The sequence below is a fragment of the Hypanus sabinus genome, chromosome 12, assembly GCF_030144855.1.
Source record: "Hypanus sabinus isolate sHypSab1 chromosome 12, sHypSab1.hap1, whole genome shotgun sequence".
NCBI lineage: Eukaryota > Metazoa > Chordata > Chondrichthyes > Myliobatiformes > Dasyatidae > Hypanus > Hypanus sabinus.
The window spans coordinates 46,035,856-46,052,079 of NC_082717.1; the positions used below are offsets into that span (position 1 = coordinate 46,035,856).

Consider the following 16,224-nt stretch of genomic DNA (forward strand, 5'->3'; position numbering starts at 1 on the left):
TTATTCACAGTGTAATTTGATAACATTAACCGTTGCGAGTATAAACTGCGATGTATCTTCTGACAACAAATCAAAGACTTCGCCAGTTTCGACCATACGATATCCATTTCGCTCATGAATTCAATACAGTGTTGTGATGGAGAAACAAAATCGAACTAGATTCAGTAACTAATGAAGTTAAGTCTAGTGATTTGTGTATCATGTTTTAAACTCATAAAAATCTTAGGTATTGCGTGCTGAATCAACAAGATATTGGGTTGAAATTGCCGAAGGATCTCGTGTTTTTTATGGAATCTGGCTTTATAATGCAACTGAAATAATTAACGCTGTTGAGTATCAAACTAAGAAATATATTCAAATACAGCCTTTCTTTACATAAATAGGATGAAAATTTCTGCCACTTACAAATTGGATTTGCCAGATATCAAAGTTTAGGACTTGACCGTGCACACTCTGTTCTGGTGTATGCCGCTATTAAAAAGGAATGGAGCTCTGTGTGTTCAAACAGTTTTCGATGCGCGCCAATCGCATTGTTCCTATGTTGCAAATACATACTCACAACACAGGGACAATGCTCAACTGTAATGAGTAGGCTGTATCTGCCCACAACTAATGGTCTATTTTAAAGTACAGAACGAAGCTTTATTCTTTTGTCGATCACCCTAATGCTGGTTTGAAGTATTGTGAAAAAATGAATGACAATTATCAGAATTACTTCTTATTAAAATGTAGACATCTTCTTTGAGCTCTTGCAAGTTAAAACTCCATATGAAGTGGTAGAAGCTAACTTCACCAGATTCCCCTGAAAGCTGTAAGGTGTTCGGTTTATCGGGTTATCGTCACAACCCCAAATTCATAATTTAATCTATTTTAAACGTAAGAAAACAGGAATCAGTTCGAGATGTCATCCCAACATTTGGATGTCAGAGAAGCGATGTTTCTTCAGATCGAGCTGGCTCCATTTATTCTGCCATGCCATCCAAAAGCACTAATTAATCTGATCGAATAACTTTACATAATTGAGATCATCAATAAAGGAAAATGAAATAAGGATTAATAAGACCTGCTTGCTTGGAAGTAATTGTCATGCTGAATGGGTGGGTATTTGAATACGGTAGGGTTATTGCAGCACCAATCACTTAAAATTGTTGACTTTATAATAAAACATTATTGGGATGCCAGTTTCAGACCGTAAGATTTATATTTCTGTATCATATGACCATAGAGATCATCTCATTGCAATTTTGTCAATTAGACAAAAATATTAGTGATTAATGTATTTCAGGTTTAGCTAGGCACAAGTTACATGTAGTGCTCAAACTTATGAAAGAACTGGTTTTGATTTGATACTCAGGTCGCGGTTATACCTTTTTACTGCAGAATACAGGACAATCGCTCAGATAAACTATGAGGAAATGGCAGCTGATGGATCGAAACTTAAAGCGGGAACTCCACCCTGGCCGCAGTCTAATTTCTAGCGGAAGATTTAGAGGGGAACGATTTTAAGGTAAAGTTCATACACCAGTTGCTAAATTACTAATGCGCGTCCTTGGATTTGTTATAACGCGAGTAGCGCTAATCGTGATAGTCTTTACAATAGCGCGTAAAATGTATATTGAGAGGAAAGAGGTGCATAGTTTAAGTACAAAATAACCTCAATATTCCCTGGTGCGGTTTGGGTCACCTTAAAAGATAGGTTTTATAGTGTACTTGGCTATTGGGATAGACTCTGTCGTTGACGGATCACTGAAAACTTAAGTTGCAATAGTTTCGCAGTTAACCATCAGCGATGAAGTATTTAGAATGTTCGAACACTTTCATAGTCGTCTACTCTGAGCCTTGGTTTTCTGCATGTTGTCTGCATTGCTTTATAATAGTAATTTAAATTTGATTTCAGTTTTTTTTTCTACTCAAGATTTTAGTTAATACACCACAGGTGAAAGTCGAAACTCACACCCTATATTTCTTAACCTTTGTTTTTTTTTATTTCCTCTCGGTAGGTGCTTTAAAATGAAGCCGTACACCTAATGAGATTTTCATCAGCGTCATACTGTTCTTCACTTGCCATTTCTCAAATGGCACATTGAGTTCGAGAAATTAAGCAGCTTCCAAGCTATGCATTTCATAGCTTTGGGTTGGCAAATCTGAATATTATATTATAGAATAATAAAATAAACAGAATAACTACTCACCATATTAGGGGGAAACACACACTCATTGCAGGGGTAAAGCAGACTTGGTGAAGGGTATTTTACAATTGTACGTCGCGTTGTCTTGTTTAGCCTCAAGAATCATAACCTGTGACTGAAAACAAACTGATCCTTTATTGCAGATCCATTTCTTACTGAGCTACCTAAATGCAAGGCGATCCGTTGCTGTTTCCTGTGTAAAGACATGTTTATTTCCTTTCAACAGCATCTTCAAAAAACAAGAAGGTATTTTAGCTGTCAGTGTTCCTATACTCTTAATCGAAGCGGGGTTGAGATGGACGCATTCCAGTAAAATGTACTCAACTCAAACAACTTAGTATATTAACTTTTGAATGTTATATCGCTTATTGGTCTTACACTTCTTTCTCGGTGCATTACTACGCTACCTTTTCTGGCCAAAGTTGGGCACACCCTATCATAATGTTTCAAGCGACTAAGAACGCTCAATAAACAAATGAAAGTGTGATTGAGGAAACGGGGAAGATTTTTCTGAAATTGGAAAACCCATTTAATTCCATAGTTACCCAGGATGCATCTCCAATGTCACCACTCTCCAAAAACTATGCCTCAAGACGAAGGCGAGAAAAAATCCTCTTAGACACCAAGTGTCCAAGTTTAGGAATGGATGAAGTTAATGGGAGGTTAATGAAAAGGCCCCAAGATAAATCAATGAATCTAACAATTTTTCAACTTATAAACAATAAAGATTAAAAATTCTAATACATTTTCGAAGTGGATATAGAAGGGTAGTACACTTTTAAATATATCATCATTATTAGGTTTGCATTTTTAAAACTAATAATAGATCTACCGTTCCGGATAGATAATTAAATGGAGTTTTCACTCCTGGTCCTCACTTATTCAGTGCATGGGGATTCTTAACAGTATCTATATAATAATATGCAGTATGTGGAATCTAGTGTCCATCTTGATTTCACCGATAACCCCCCACACTCACACAGACGTACCCATTTCAGTGGCAGGCTGTTTCCATCATCAGGTAGTCCAGTACAGTGAAGGGTGGTTCTGCTATTGTTGTGATGAGTCCAACCTGATGAGGCATCGAGGAAAGTAGTCCTTATCACATGCCAGAGCAACATCAACAACAATCTGGACAGTTAACTTGTCTTGCTTTAAAGACTGTTTCATTCTGGCTAACTAATGCTTAGCATGTCTGAGACATTGTAACTTGGATTTCAGCAGTCTCCTTTGATAGTCTAGAAATGTACACAGTACTTCCATGTTTTATGCATTATCAACATAATTAATACTATTTGTGCTAAAGTTATATTCCATTTGCAATTGGTCCAGTATTCTATCTGTTTTATTTGTTACTTTGCAAACTTGGTTTGGAAACTGTTCATCGGGTGGGTATGTTGACCTTCAGAGATGGCACCATGGATTCACCAAATCAACATCTGGGCTTAGTTAAATAATCAAGTTAGTTGCATAATACTGAACCCAACACTCAGTGCAGAACTGAGGGACAACCACTTAGTTAACTGATGTTGTTGTCTTTACACTGAAGTTCTGAGAGGCAGCCACATAACTAATGGTGTTAACTTTTCACTGACGAACTGAGGGACAACCACATTTCTGATGTTGTTGTCTTTTCACCGATATCTTAGATCATGACCCTTTTTGGCTTCCTATTGGATGTAATAGGGAAAATTTAAAATTAAATACAGAAAAGTTAATGTTTCATATGGAAGATCTGTTGACTGCAAAGTGATTTTTGGAATCCAAATGTTGTGAAAGACTTTCTTATAAATCTTTTAAAAGTAAAGGATCACTTTTATGATGTTTAAAAAGATGTCTAATGTTTGATATAGAAAAATCTGTTGCTACTGATCAGGGTATATTTAATGTGCTGTGTGACATTTCTAAACTGATAGTTAAAATACATTTTTCACATTAAACATAGTAGAAATATGAAGTTCTCCCATCGTAGGATATACATTTTAGAAATAAGCAGCTTTCAAGACCACACGTATGTTAAGAATGGGCACCAAGTGATATTGAACAAAAGCAAGAACATGGAAATAAAGTGGAAACATAGTTTTTGTCTAATTATGGAATTCACCATATATCTATTTCCTATGTTATTCATTTGCTTTATTTTCTTATTGTTAATTATGAACATATTTTTGGCTTTGTCCACTTTGTCAGAGGACAAAAGGCAATGAAAAGATCTGATGGAACTGTTTACGCTTAAGTAGCTCAAGTATTGTTGCAATGTCAGTGAGTGAAAACTTCATTTAGGAAACAAATAGTTAAGATTTAGAGTGTTCTGTCCAAGTGGGCAGTTTCAATAGTAGCCTTGAAAACTGAACTCTATAAATGTTTGAACCAGAAAGGGACATGGTAAAACAAAAGGAAACTAGAATGAACTGGATTGCTCTTTGAAAGTGCTGGTGCTGACTTGCTGGAATGAATGGTCTCCTTCTGTTTGCACTATTCTATATTCCAATTGTATTTTAACTCTCTAGTCCTTTTCCTTTATGCTGCAGACAGTTTTCAAACTTGGGCTGATGGGCACACAATTAATTCCACTTGGAAAGTATTTTTGCTAGCACTGCCTCACAGGATATTCATTACCCCTGTGCAGGACACTGCATAAGTTCTAATCATGGATGGGTAAAACTCATCATCTAGTAATCAAAATCTAATTATTTAAAAATAACAGACAATTCTTAAACTAATATCTTCTGTATTAGAGTTGAGAACATTCAGTAAACCCTCTAGGTAGTTGGCAAATCATTAATTTGGGTCTCATTGATAATTAAATAAGTCTCTAAAATCAATGGGTTTAGATGAGTCTCACTACACCTATCAGCATGGCCAGCCACAACTCTGTAAACACGGAAACCTGGATGAGCTACTTCTATCACTTAATTAGACCACAGCAGTTCTCTTTCTAACTCCAACCACTCACATTCTTTACATAACTCTTTACACCCTTGCCTAACAAAATTCATTGATCTCTGATTTGAGCATTTCATTTCAACTCTCCTCAACAGTGTTTGTTGGGTTCAGAGAGCTCCAAATTTACCCAATTTATTTTTAGTGAAGAGATGCTTCCTGATGTCATGCCTTAAAGACCTGGATTTAATGCTTGCTTAAATATTGATCTCTTTAAAAAAGTCAGAGGAGGACTGAAAATGCTTAAAGAATATTTAATTTGGTTGAAATTATTCTATTTCATACATTACTCATCCACATGAATTTGAACAGACTTGGTTTTAATTAATAATAAAAAATCCTTTAGCAATGAGAAGAGGACATTTTGACTTGCTTCTCTAGCTAGGACTGTGAATAATTTATTTGAATGTTACCATAATTCTGACAGGTTTGGCCCATTTGTAGATTAGAAAAACTTAAGAACTAAGTTGAAGTTATTCTAGTGAAAGTAATTTTGAATAACACAATAATGAAGTGGCTTATTTGTCTTTAAATTGGATATTTCTTAAAAAGGAGACACGCGTTGCTAACATGAACTTTCACTTAACTGTAACAACAGTTAATTTCAACATTTGAAGAATATGTCCATCAAGTCCTATTTCTATCACAATTGGGTCAATCGATACTTATTCAAATAACCTAAAATTGTTATATTAATATAATCAGAATAGTCCTTTATAAAGTAATCATGTTTTGAAAGTCTAAATCCAGTTGTTTCAAATGTGGTCAAGATCATCCAAAATAATATAACACCTGGCATTCTTTTGAAAATCATTATAGAGTGGATAATAACATTCTCTCAGGGAATATAGCATCTCTTTTATTGCAAATCAAGAGTATTTATAGTTAATAGATTGTAAGACATGTTACTTCAGGGGACTTCAATTAAAAATCCCAGTTGTGCCCGAGAAATGTGTGGCGGAATACTGTAGATCAATTAAGTAATAGAATCCAGTTAACTCCTGTAATGTGTTTACGGTTTGAATAAGTATACTGTGCACAGCAATGCTAAAAAGAAGAAGCATAATTAAATCTTTAGTTTGTTTCACAAAATAATTAATTACATAGGGGACTATTCATTTTTCTTCTCTAACAGAATGATTTATTTTTATTTCCTAGTTTTAATTCTCTAACATCTTCTTTTCTTCACTGCTTGAAATAAACTGTAGTTTTCAGTGCTTTATTGTTCTGACGTGATCTTGTTTTCTTGTGCAAAAGTTCTCTACCTGGATTTTCCTATTGAGTTATAAATTGCCAAAGTAAATATAATGTTGATTGGAAGGCGATTGCAACAGTTTCCAACATAGAAGTAAATAACGATCCTCTCAGAGGTCACTCTGGCCTATAACGATAATTTTATAATCATTTTTAGCGCCAGTGTCTTTCCAAAACAGGTGTCTCCATTCTTGGCATTTATTTTTGAAACGCGACGAATAATCTCGCATCTACCCCAGAGGCGTATTTGTGAATAAATGGAAAAACACGCGAAAACATTAAAGGAACAATTGCTTAGAAAAGGAAGGCGCTGATGAGGTGTAGAGGAAACCTGTTTATTAACTTTGGACATCTCTTATCACACACTGCACACAGGACGTTCCAGATGGATCACCCGCAGAATAATTTTTATTTTTACAACAATATTGTGTAGTGCCACCCGTTCATGTGGATTTCAGATTACGAGCACCACGATTCTGAGGTAACAGATTACGTTTGTTGTTTCCCTGTGCTGCAATCTGAAAGACTGAAAAATAAATTAGATCGCTGCTTTATTTGAAACTCCGAAGGGAATTGGAAAACACGTGTTGCTTTGTGTTGGAGCGAGTTATAAAAGCAATTTGGACTCAGACGTTTTTCATCTTCAAGATTAGACTACTTTTTATGCCAAAGTGTTAATCGGACATATAAACACATTTTTAAGAGTCCAGACAGTTTTTTTTTTTGTTTTAATCCGCTGTTGCACATCGCTAAATCCACTAGTTGCTCATTTCCTTATTTCTGCATCGTAATAGGATGGCATGATTTATTCTCCGCCGGCTTATAAGTAGCTTGTTGAAATATGTTGATCTTGTACTTGATACCTTGAAATCTGTATTTAAATCTTACCGCTCTAATGACAATTGAACATGTTATAATAGGGATATACAGTGCTTGAACTGCTTTATTAATGAATGTGTTATTTCAATCGAATTTGTTATCTAGAAAATGGCCCTAATAGGAAGGGATACCGTAATATTTGCTCTTCTCTCTTTCTTCTCTGAAGGCGTCCCTGGAGATGTAGGATAACTTCTTTCCATTCCGGGTCTGTGGGTTCTCAGGAGATGAGGCCAACAAGAAGGAAGGAGTGGGCAGATAGGTAGCTCGAGACATTCTACACCCCTCTCTTTGTTAGCATTCGGCTCCATGTGCTACTGACTCATGGATTCAAGGTTCCTGAGGCATTCTGAATTCTGAGAGGTCATTGGCCAGGGACTCTCACGAGTCTCTGATTATGTTACCTTTCTTCAAGGGGGTTTTGAGAACATCCTAGAAACTTTCCCGCTATGTACCTAGTAATCCCTGTACCTGACGCAACCTGGAAGAGTATAGGAATCTGGAATCTGATGTTGACCTGTGAACGTCGTACCAGTCCCCTGGAGTGAACTGGCTCCAGGTAAAGTCTCAATGTTAGGACTGTTGTCCGGGAGAGGGCATTCACATTTACTCTCACACCCTGTCACAGGATTTTTTGGGGTTTTTTGTAAAGATCGACAGTGATATTTCTCCATTGATACTTGAAGTTATAAGAGTTCATTGTACAATAGAAGAGGAATCTGCTGTTCAGTCCATCATGTGTGTTTACGTGTGAAATCTTCATCTTCAAAGTTTCTCCTCCTAAGAGCAGCAAAAGCTCTTTTGATGCACTGGGACAACAGTCAATTTTATCGTCAATATCTTTCTTAATTGAGAACATTTGGTTGTAGTCTATCTTTTCTAGGATCTTTTTGTGGAATTTTACTGAATTGTGCAATGAGGACCAATTGAGCTTGGACATATTGCAACCATTATATTCAATATTAAATTCTCTGACTTAAAGGAACTTTATCTGTCTGTATCAGATCTAGTCATTTAACTTTTGGTTATTCTGTTTGCATAGTCTATCATGCTGAGCCTTGCCATTAACTTCATGTGCATGGAACTGCATTTATTAATACATTCCTCCCACCTTTGTCTCTCCTATTGAAAACTAATTTCGCTCTTACCCATTTCTGTTTTTATTTGAGTGTTGAATAATGATTCAGTGCAGGAGCTGATGATGACTTTTCGTTGGAAGACTGAAGTTGAGATGATATTGTTCTGGACTGGAGGCGATGGAGAGAAATTAACTCCACTTGAATGGAAAGCTTGTTAGTGATGAAGTGTAGCATTGAATGAGAAAGAATGGAAAAGATGTTGTGACATTTTTGTGGTTTCACATAATTCATAGTAAGACTAAGGGGAAAACAGACTCCTGGAGAATCTTAGCAGTTTGAACAGCATTTGTGGGATGAAAGGAATTCTGAATATTTTGGTTCAAGATCTGTTAGCAGGCTCTGCATTACTCTTCACTGCATCTGGTCTTCCAGTCATTTTCTCCCCAATTATTACCCTTTGCTTCCTTCTACTGTGCCAATTTTGCATCTAATTTCCCACCATTCATTGGTCTTCCACTATTTTAGATTTTTGATCCATCGCCTTGCTGCTCCTTATTAAACTTATTGTTAAACTGCATTCAGACCATATACAAGCTGTTGTCCTTATCAGTTCCGTTACCTTCTCAAAGAAAGCCATTTGTTTGTGGAATGCATGTCCATTGGCACATCCATACCATCTACTGTTGATTAAACTCTGCTTTCCCGAGTGATGTTAGCTACAGCCTTAAGAAGTTTGCCTATATTCAGCTGACATGTACTAATATCTATGTCAGTATGCTGTTTACTGACTACAACTCAGTGTTTAACTCCATCATTCCTACATTTCTGATTGTAAAGCTTCAAAACATGGACCTCTGTACCTTCCTGTGCAACTGGATCCTTAACTTTCTCGCTGGGAGACCACAATCTGTGCAGATCAATAATATCTCCACGTCACTGACAATCACCGCTGGCACCTCAAGGATGCGTGCTTAGCCCATTTCTCCACTCTCTCTACACCCATGACTGTGTGGCTAGGCACAGCTCAAATGCCATTTATAAATTTGCAGATGACACAATTGTTGGCAGAATTTCAGATGGTGACTTGAGGGCGTACGAGTGACATACATTAGCTAGTTGAGTGGCGTCACTGCAACATCTTGCATTCAATGCCAGTAAGACCAAAGCACTGATTGTGGACTTCAGAATGGGTAAGACAAGGGAACACACACTAGTCCTCATAGAGGGGTCAGAAGTGGAGACAGTGAGCAGTTTCAAGTTCCAACATCTCTGAGGAACTTTCCTGGGCCCAACGTATTGATACAGCTACAAAGAAGGTAGCAAAGCGGCTATATTTCATTAAGAGTTTGAGCAGATTTGGTATGTCACCAAAGCCACTTGCAAATTTCTACAGATGTATCATGGAGAGCATTCTAACTGGTTGCATCATCATCTGCTATGGGTGGGGATGCAAGGTACTGCACAAGATTGAAATAAGTTGCAGAGTTATAAGCTTAGCTCCATAGTGGGCATTAACCTCCATAGTATCCAAGACATCTTCAAGGACTGATGCCTCAAAAAGGCAGCATCGATCATTAAATACCCCCATCACCCAGGACATATCTTCTTCTCATTGCTACCATCAGTCAATGATTCCAGAACAGCTTCTTTCCCTCTGCCATCTGATTTCTGAATGGATGTTGAACCCATTAACACTACCTCACTACTTGTTTTTATTTTTAATTTTGCACTCACTGTAACTCCCAATTTTTTGCTCTTTTATTATGTATTACAATGTACTGCTGCCACAAAGCAACATATTTCACAGCATATGCCAGTGATACTAAACCTGATTCTGATTCTCCCTACAAAAATTAGGCTGATTTGCTTATAACTGCTTGATCTTATTCATTCCTCTGTTTGAAGCACATTTCCGTATTAGCATTCTTCAACCCCTAAAGTGTCCAGTTTGTTCCCAAAAAAGAATTTAAAAATAGTCGACAGAACCTCCACTATTTCCTCATTCATTTTACTTAACATGTGGAACTTACTTCACCTAAACCTAACGACATGTCTATTTTTGAACATATTAGGTCACTTAATATTTCCCCTCTATGCTTATCATATTAAATGATCTAATTCAATTTTTATGAACATTGATGTCAGTATACTCCTTTGATTTGATAAAAAGGGAGAACATAAACTGAATCATGCACCCTGTTCAGATTACAGAGGAGGAATTGTTTGCTACCCTGAGGTAAATCAAGCTGGATAAATCCCCAGGGCCTGACAAAGTGTTCCCTCAGACCCTACGGGAGGCAAGTGCAGAAATAGTTAGTGCCCTGGCAGAGATACTTACAGGAGAAGTACCAGTAGACTGGAGGATAGCCAATGTTGTTCCACTGTTTAGAAAAGGCTCTAAAGATAAACCAGGAAATTATAGGCCACTGAGTCTGACATCGGGTGTGGAAAAGTTATTGGAAGGTATTCTAAGGGACTGGATACCAAACTAGTTGGATAGACATGGACTGATAAAGGATAGTCAGCATGGATTTGTGTGTGGTAGATCATGTCTAACCAAACTTAAAGAGTTTTTCGAGGAAATTACCAGGAAAGTGGATGAAGGCAAGGTAGTGGATGTTGTCTACATGGACTTGAGTGAGGCATTTGACAAGGTCCTGCTTGGTAAGTTGGTGAAGAAGATTCAGTCGCTCGACATTCAGGATGAGGTAGTAATTTGGGTTAGGCATTGGCTTTGTGGGAGAAGCCCGAGAGTGGTGGTAGAGGAGTGCCCCTCTAGCTGGAGGCCTGTGTCTAGTGGTGCACTGCAGGGATCAGTGCTGGGTCCTTTGTTGTTTGTCATCTATAATCAATGATCTGGTTGATGATGTGGTTAGCTGGATCAGCAGGTTTGCAAATGACATTAAGTTAGGAAACAGTGAGGAAGGCTATCATGTCTTGCAGAGGGATCTGCATCATCTGGAAAACTGGGCTGAAAAATAGCAGATGGAACTTAATGCAGATAAGTGTGGTGTTGCCTTCTGGTAGGACTACGAGGGTAGGTCTTACACAGTGAACGGTAGGGCACTGAGGAGTGTGGTAGAACAAAGGGATCTGGGAATATCGGTCCATAATTCATTGAAAGTGGTGTCACAGTTAGATAGGATCAGAAAGAAAGCTTTTGGCACATTGGTATTCATAAATCAATGTACTGAGTACAGGAGATGGGATAAAAACACAAAATGCTGGCAGAACTCAGCAGGCCAGACAGCATCTATGGGGGGAGGTAGTGACTCCTGATGAAGGGTTTCGGCCCGAAACATCATCACTACCTTCTCTCATAGATGCTGTCCGGCCTGCTGAGTTCTGCCAGCATTTTGTGTTTTTATTTATTTCCAGCATCTGCAGATTCACTCATGTTACAGGAGATGGGATGTTCTGTTGAAGATGTATAAGACATCGGTGAGGTCTAATTTGGAGTATTGTGTGTAGTTTTGGTCATTTACCTACAGGAAAGATGAATATAGGGTTGAAGGAGTGCAGAAAGAGTGAGAATTTACAAGGATGTTGCCGGGTCTCAAGGACCTGGTTTATTAGGAAAGCTTGAATAGGTTAGGACTGTATTCTTTATAATGTAGAAGATTGAGAGGAGATTTGACAGAGGTATACAAAATTATGAGGGGTATAGATAGGATAAATGCAGGCAGGCTTTTTCCACAGAGTTTGGGTGGGACTACAACCAGAGGTTATAGGTTGAGGGAGAAAGGTGAGATGTTTAAGGAGAACACAAGGGGAAACTTCTTCACTCAGAGTCATGAGAGTGTGGAATGAGCTGTTGGCACAAGTGGTGTATGCAAGCTCAATTTCAATGTTTGAGAAGTTTGGATAGGTACATGGATAGTAGGGATATGGAGGGTTGTGGGCCTGATGCAGGTTGATGGGTGTAGGCAGTTTAAATGGTTTCAGCATGGACTAGATGGGCTGAAGGGATTATTGCTATGCTGTACTTCTCAATTGCTCTAAAGTTGTACACAGTGTATTCATTATGAACCATATTTATGTCTTTTATACCTATACGCAGATTACTTTTTTGGTATCTAGTACATCCTATCTTGCCTTCATAAACCCTTTTCACGTTACATATTTTCCCAGATTTTTCCCACAAATAGCATTTTGTGCAGTCCCTTTACCTTCCTATTTCTTTCTTAAATTCACTCAGCACTCTCTTTATGCTATGAATTCCTCTTTTTATTTACTTCATTATACTTCATCTGCTGCTCAATAACTGGACAATCTAGATTTGTAAATTCCATTCTTTTTCTTAGTTTGAATGTATGTGTACTGAACTTTACCATCTCTTACTTCAACATGTCCTTACGTCTTTGTAATGAGAGAGTTAAGAAAAAAAAAAGTTCAGCTTTAATAAAATCACAGCAAAAAGATTTAAATATTTCTCCAGAAACAATGAGAAAATATAAAATGTACCTCAATTCTCCAGCTCAGCAATCAATGTCAATCATTCAGGATACACAGCACTTGTGCCACTCTCTGATTTCTTGCAAGGAATCCACAGCATTCCTTAAAAGACACTGTTCATGATTATACAAAAAAGTAGGCTTCAATCAATGTGGTGTCAAATTTTCCATCTCACAGAATGAGTGTTCACTTCTTTAATATAATCCGTCTCTGCTCCCATTATAAATCCTCTTTCCTGCTTTTGCTACCCCTAAACTTAATTATTCCCTTTCCTTTTGGCCCGTGTCTCATCTTTCATGCTGCCTAAAATTAAAGTCAACCCAAACTCCCCTGCATATCCTAACTTACTGGTATTCTACCCACCTATTAGTGCAGTCCCTGATTACCTAGAATAACTACCTGTCCCCATTTGTTTGATTTTGTATTCTTGTCTTCCCATTGCTTCTGACTTACTTCTTCCTGATCTGATTTCCCACACCATCCAGTCTCCACCCACCACTCTCAACCTTACATCTGAGAATGTTTGTATTACTCCAAAGATGAAAATTGCCCACAATTTCCAGTTGTTCCTCCTTTGTACTCTCTTGCTTGGGGTCACTGAAGCTCAGTGAATTATCCTGGTTGAAACCACCCAACTCAGCACAGACTTCACATCAAAACTAGAACCTTCCTATTCTATTTGGTTTTAGCAGAAAACGATGCAATGCAGTTATCCATTGGGCTTTTAGAATTGCTGCACTGAAACCATTTCCACATTTATTATAGTCTGGATATGGACTCTAAACGTAGTTGTTAACAGTCAATTTGGAAACTTTCAGTGAAGTCTACAATTTAATTTAAAATGAAAACTCAGCTTTGTTAAGTGACATTACACTTGATATGAAGGGCATTTTATTTGTTATACAGAGATGTACATTTACACTTAACTGTCCTGTGAATGTGAGCATGAATTGTTTCTGGTCATGGTTTGACTATGACTCTGTTGGTTAGGGATTTAATTAATGAAGAAGGAACAGTAATATATGTTCAAGTCAAAATAGTATTCTTGTGATACTGGTTTTCTTAACCTGTATGTAGATGATGATGTTGAAATAACTTTATTGATACATCCCATAGACCTTAAATACCTAAGCCAGACTGTGATGGGTCAAGTAGGTAAGTCAGAAAGCAATAGCGTCATACAGCATGGGAAATTGCAGTTCAGACCAATCAGTCATCTGCTCAATATTCCTATCTAAGCTGGACCCACTTGCCTGCGTTTGGCCCATATCCCTCTAAACCTTTCCTGTCCATGTACCCATCCGAGTCCATTTTTAAAGGTTATTAATGCACCAGCCTCAACTACTTCTTCTGGTAGCTCATTCCATATACTGACCAACCTCTCTCACCCCAAGCTTATGTCCTCTAGTTCTTGATTCTCCATGGTACGAAAATGAAAGTGCATGTTCATCCTATCTATGACTCTCAATTTTATACCGTCCATAGGCTCACATCTCCCTCTTTTACGCTCCGGTGAAAACAGTCCATAGCTATTCAACCACCCTCCAAAACTCAGTCCTACAAGTCCCAGCAATCTCTTAAGTCTCCTCTGCATTTTTTCTGACTTAATGGCAACTTTCTTACAGCATGGTTAATAAAACAGAACAAATATTCCCAAAGGTGGCCTTATTGTCTTGTACAGCTGTAACATTTTATCCCGACTTCTACAGTCAATGTCCCAACTGAAGACCAGCATGCTAAAAGCCTCCTTCACCACCCTGTTGATGGGAAGCATCGCTTTCAGAAAACTAGGTAATTGTACTCCTAAATCCCTTTGCTGTACAATACTCCCAAGGCCCTGTTATTCTCTGTGAATATCTTGTACTCATTTGTCCTCCCAAAATGCAACACCTTACACATATGCATTAAGCTCCAATTGTCATTCAGAATCAGGCTCAGGTTTAATATCACTGGCATATATCATGAAATTTATTTTGCACTAGGAGTACAGTGCAATACATAATAATGAAAACCATAAATTACAATAAGAAGTATATGTAAAAAAAGAAAATATGATTAAATAAGTAGTGCAAAAATAGAGGAAAAAATAGTGAGGTACTGATCATGGGATCAATGGCCATTCAGAAATGGAGGAGGGGAAGAAGCAGATTCTAAAATGTGGAGTGGAGTCTTCAGGCCCCTGTAACTCCTCCTTGATGGTAGCAATGAGAAGAAGGCCTGTCCTAGGTGATGGGGGTGCTTAATAATGGATGCCACCTTTTTGAGGAATTGCCTTTTGAAGGTGTCCTGGATGCTGGGGAGATTAGTGCCCATGATAGAGCTGCCTGAACTTACAACTTTCTACAGCTTTTTCCGATCCTGTGTAGTAGCCTCTCCATACCAGATGGTGATGCAACCAGTTAGAATGCTCTCCATAGTACGTCTGTAGAAATTTGCAGGTGTTGTTGAGTGACTCACCTATTCTTCTCAAACTCCTAACAAAATATAGCCTTCTTTGTAACTACATCAATATGTAAGACTCAGGATAGATTCTGAGAGATGTTGGCACCCAGGAAGTTGAAATTGCTTACCCCTTCTACTACTGATCCCTCAATGAGGATGATGTGTGTTTCCTCGACTTTCCTTTCTGAAGTCAATGATCAATTCCTTGGTCTTACTGAGACTAACTGCCAGGTTGTTCTGATCAACCAGCTCCTGTACACATCCTCATCACCATCTGAAATTCTGCCAGCAATAGTTAAGTTGTTGACAGATTTATGGATGCCGTTTGAGCTATGCCTAGCCTCACAATTTTGAGTGTAGAGAGAGTGGAGCAGAGGGCTAAATGCGTCATGAAGTTGATTGTCAGTGAGAAGGAGATGTTTTATCAGATACGCACAGACTGGTCTCCTGGTGTGGAGGGAGGTACAGAGGCCCATGTTTTGGAGCTTGTTGATTAGAACTGAGGGTATGGTGGTGTTGAATGCTGAGCTGTAATCAATAAATAGCAGGCTTACATAGGCAAACACGAGGAAATCTACAGATGCTGGAAATTCAAGCAACACACACAAAATGCTGGTGGAACGCAGCAGGCCAGGCAACATTTATAGGGAGAAACGCTGTCGACGTTTCAGGCCGAGACCCTTCGTCAGGACTAACTGAAAGGAAAGATGGTAAGAGCTATTTCTATTGCTCAGCTGATCTAAGGCTGAGTGGAGAGCCAATGGGATTGCACCTGCTGTAGACCTATTGTGGTGACTGGAAAATTACAGCAGGTCCAAGGTCCTTGCTTAGGCAGGAGTTGATTCTGGCCGTGACCAACCACTCAAAGCACTTCATCACAGTAGATGTGAATGCAACTGGTCAGTAGACATTGAGGCAGCTCACCCTACTCCTCTTGGGCACTAATATGATTGTCACTCTTTTGAATCTCTGACTGCAGCAGTGAG

The 16,224-nt window shown here is 38.2% G+C and overlaps 1 long non-coding RNA gene across 1 annotated transcript in view; it reads left to right on the forward strand.

The window, feature by feature from the left end:
- LOC132402839 (uncharacterized) overlaps positions 1-16,224 on the forward strand; it is a 48,500-nt gene that overhangs the window by 9,861 nt on the left and 22,415 nt on the right. The window contains exons 2-3 of the long non-coding RNA XR_009515104.1: positions 1,381-1,507; positions 2,333-2,435. This is a non-coding gene — a long non-coding RNA (uncharacterized LOC132402839). The remainder of the gene's footprint in view (positions 1-1,380; positions 1,508-2,332; positions 2,436-16,224) is intronic.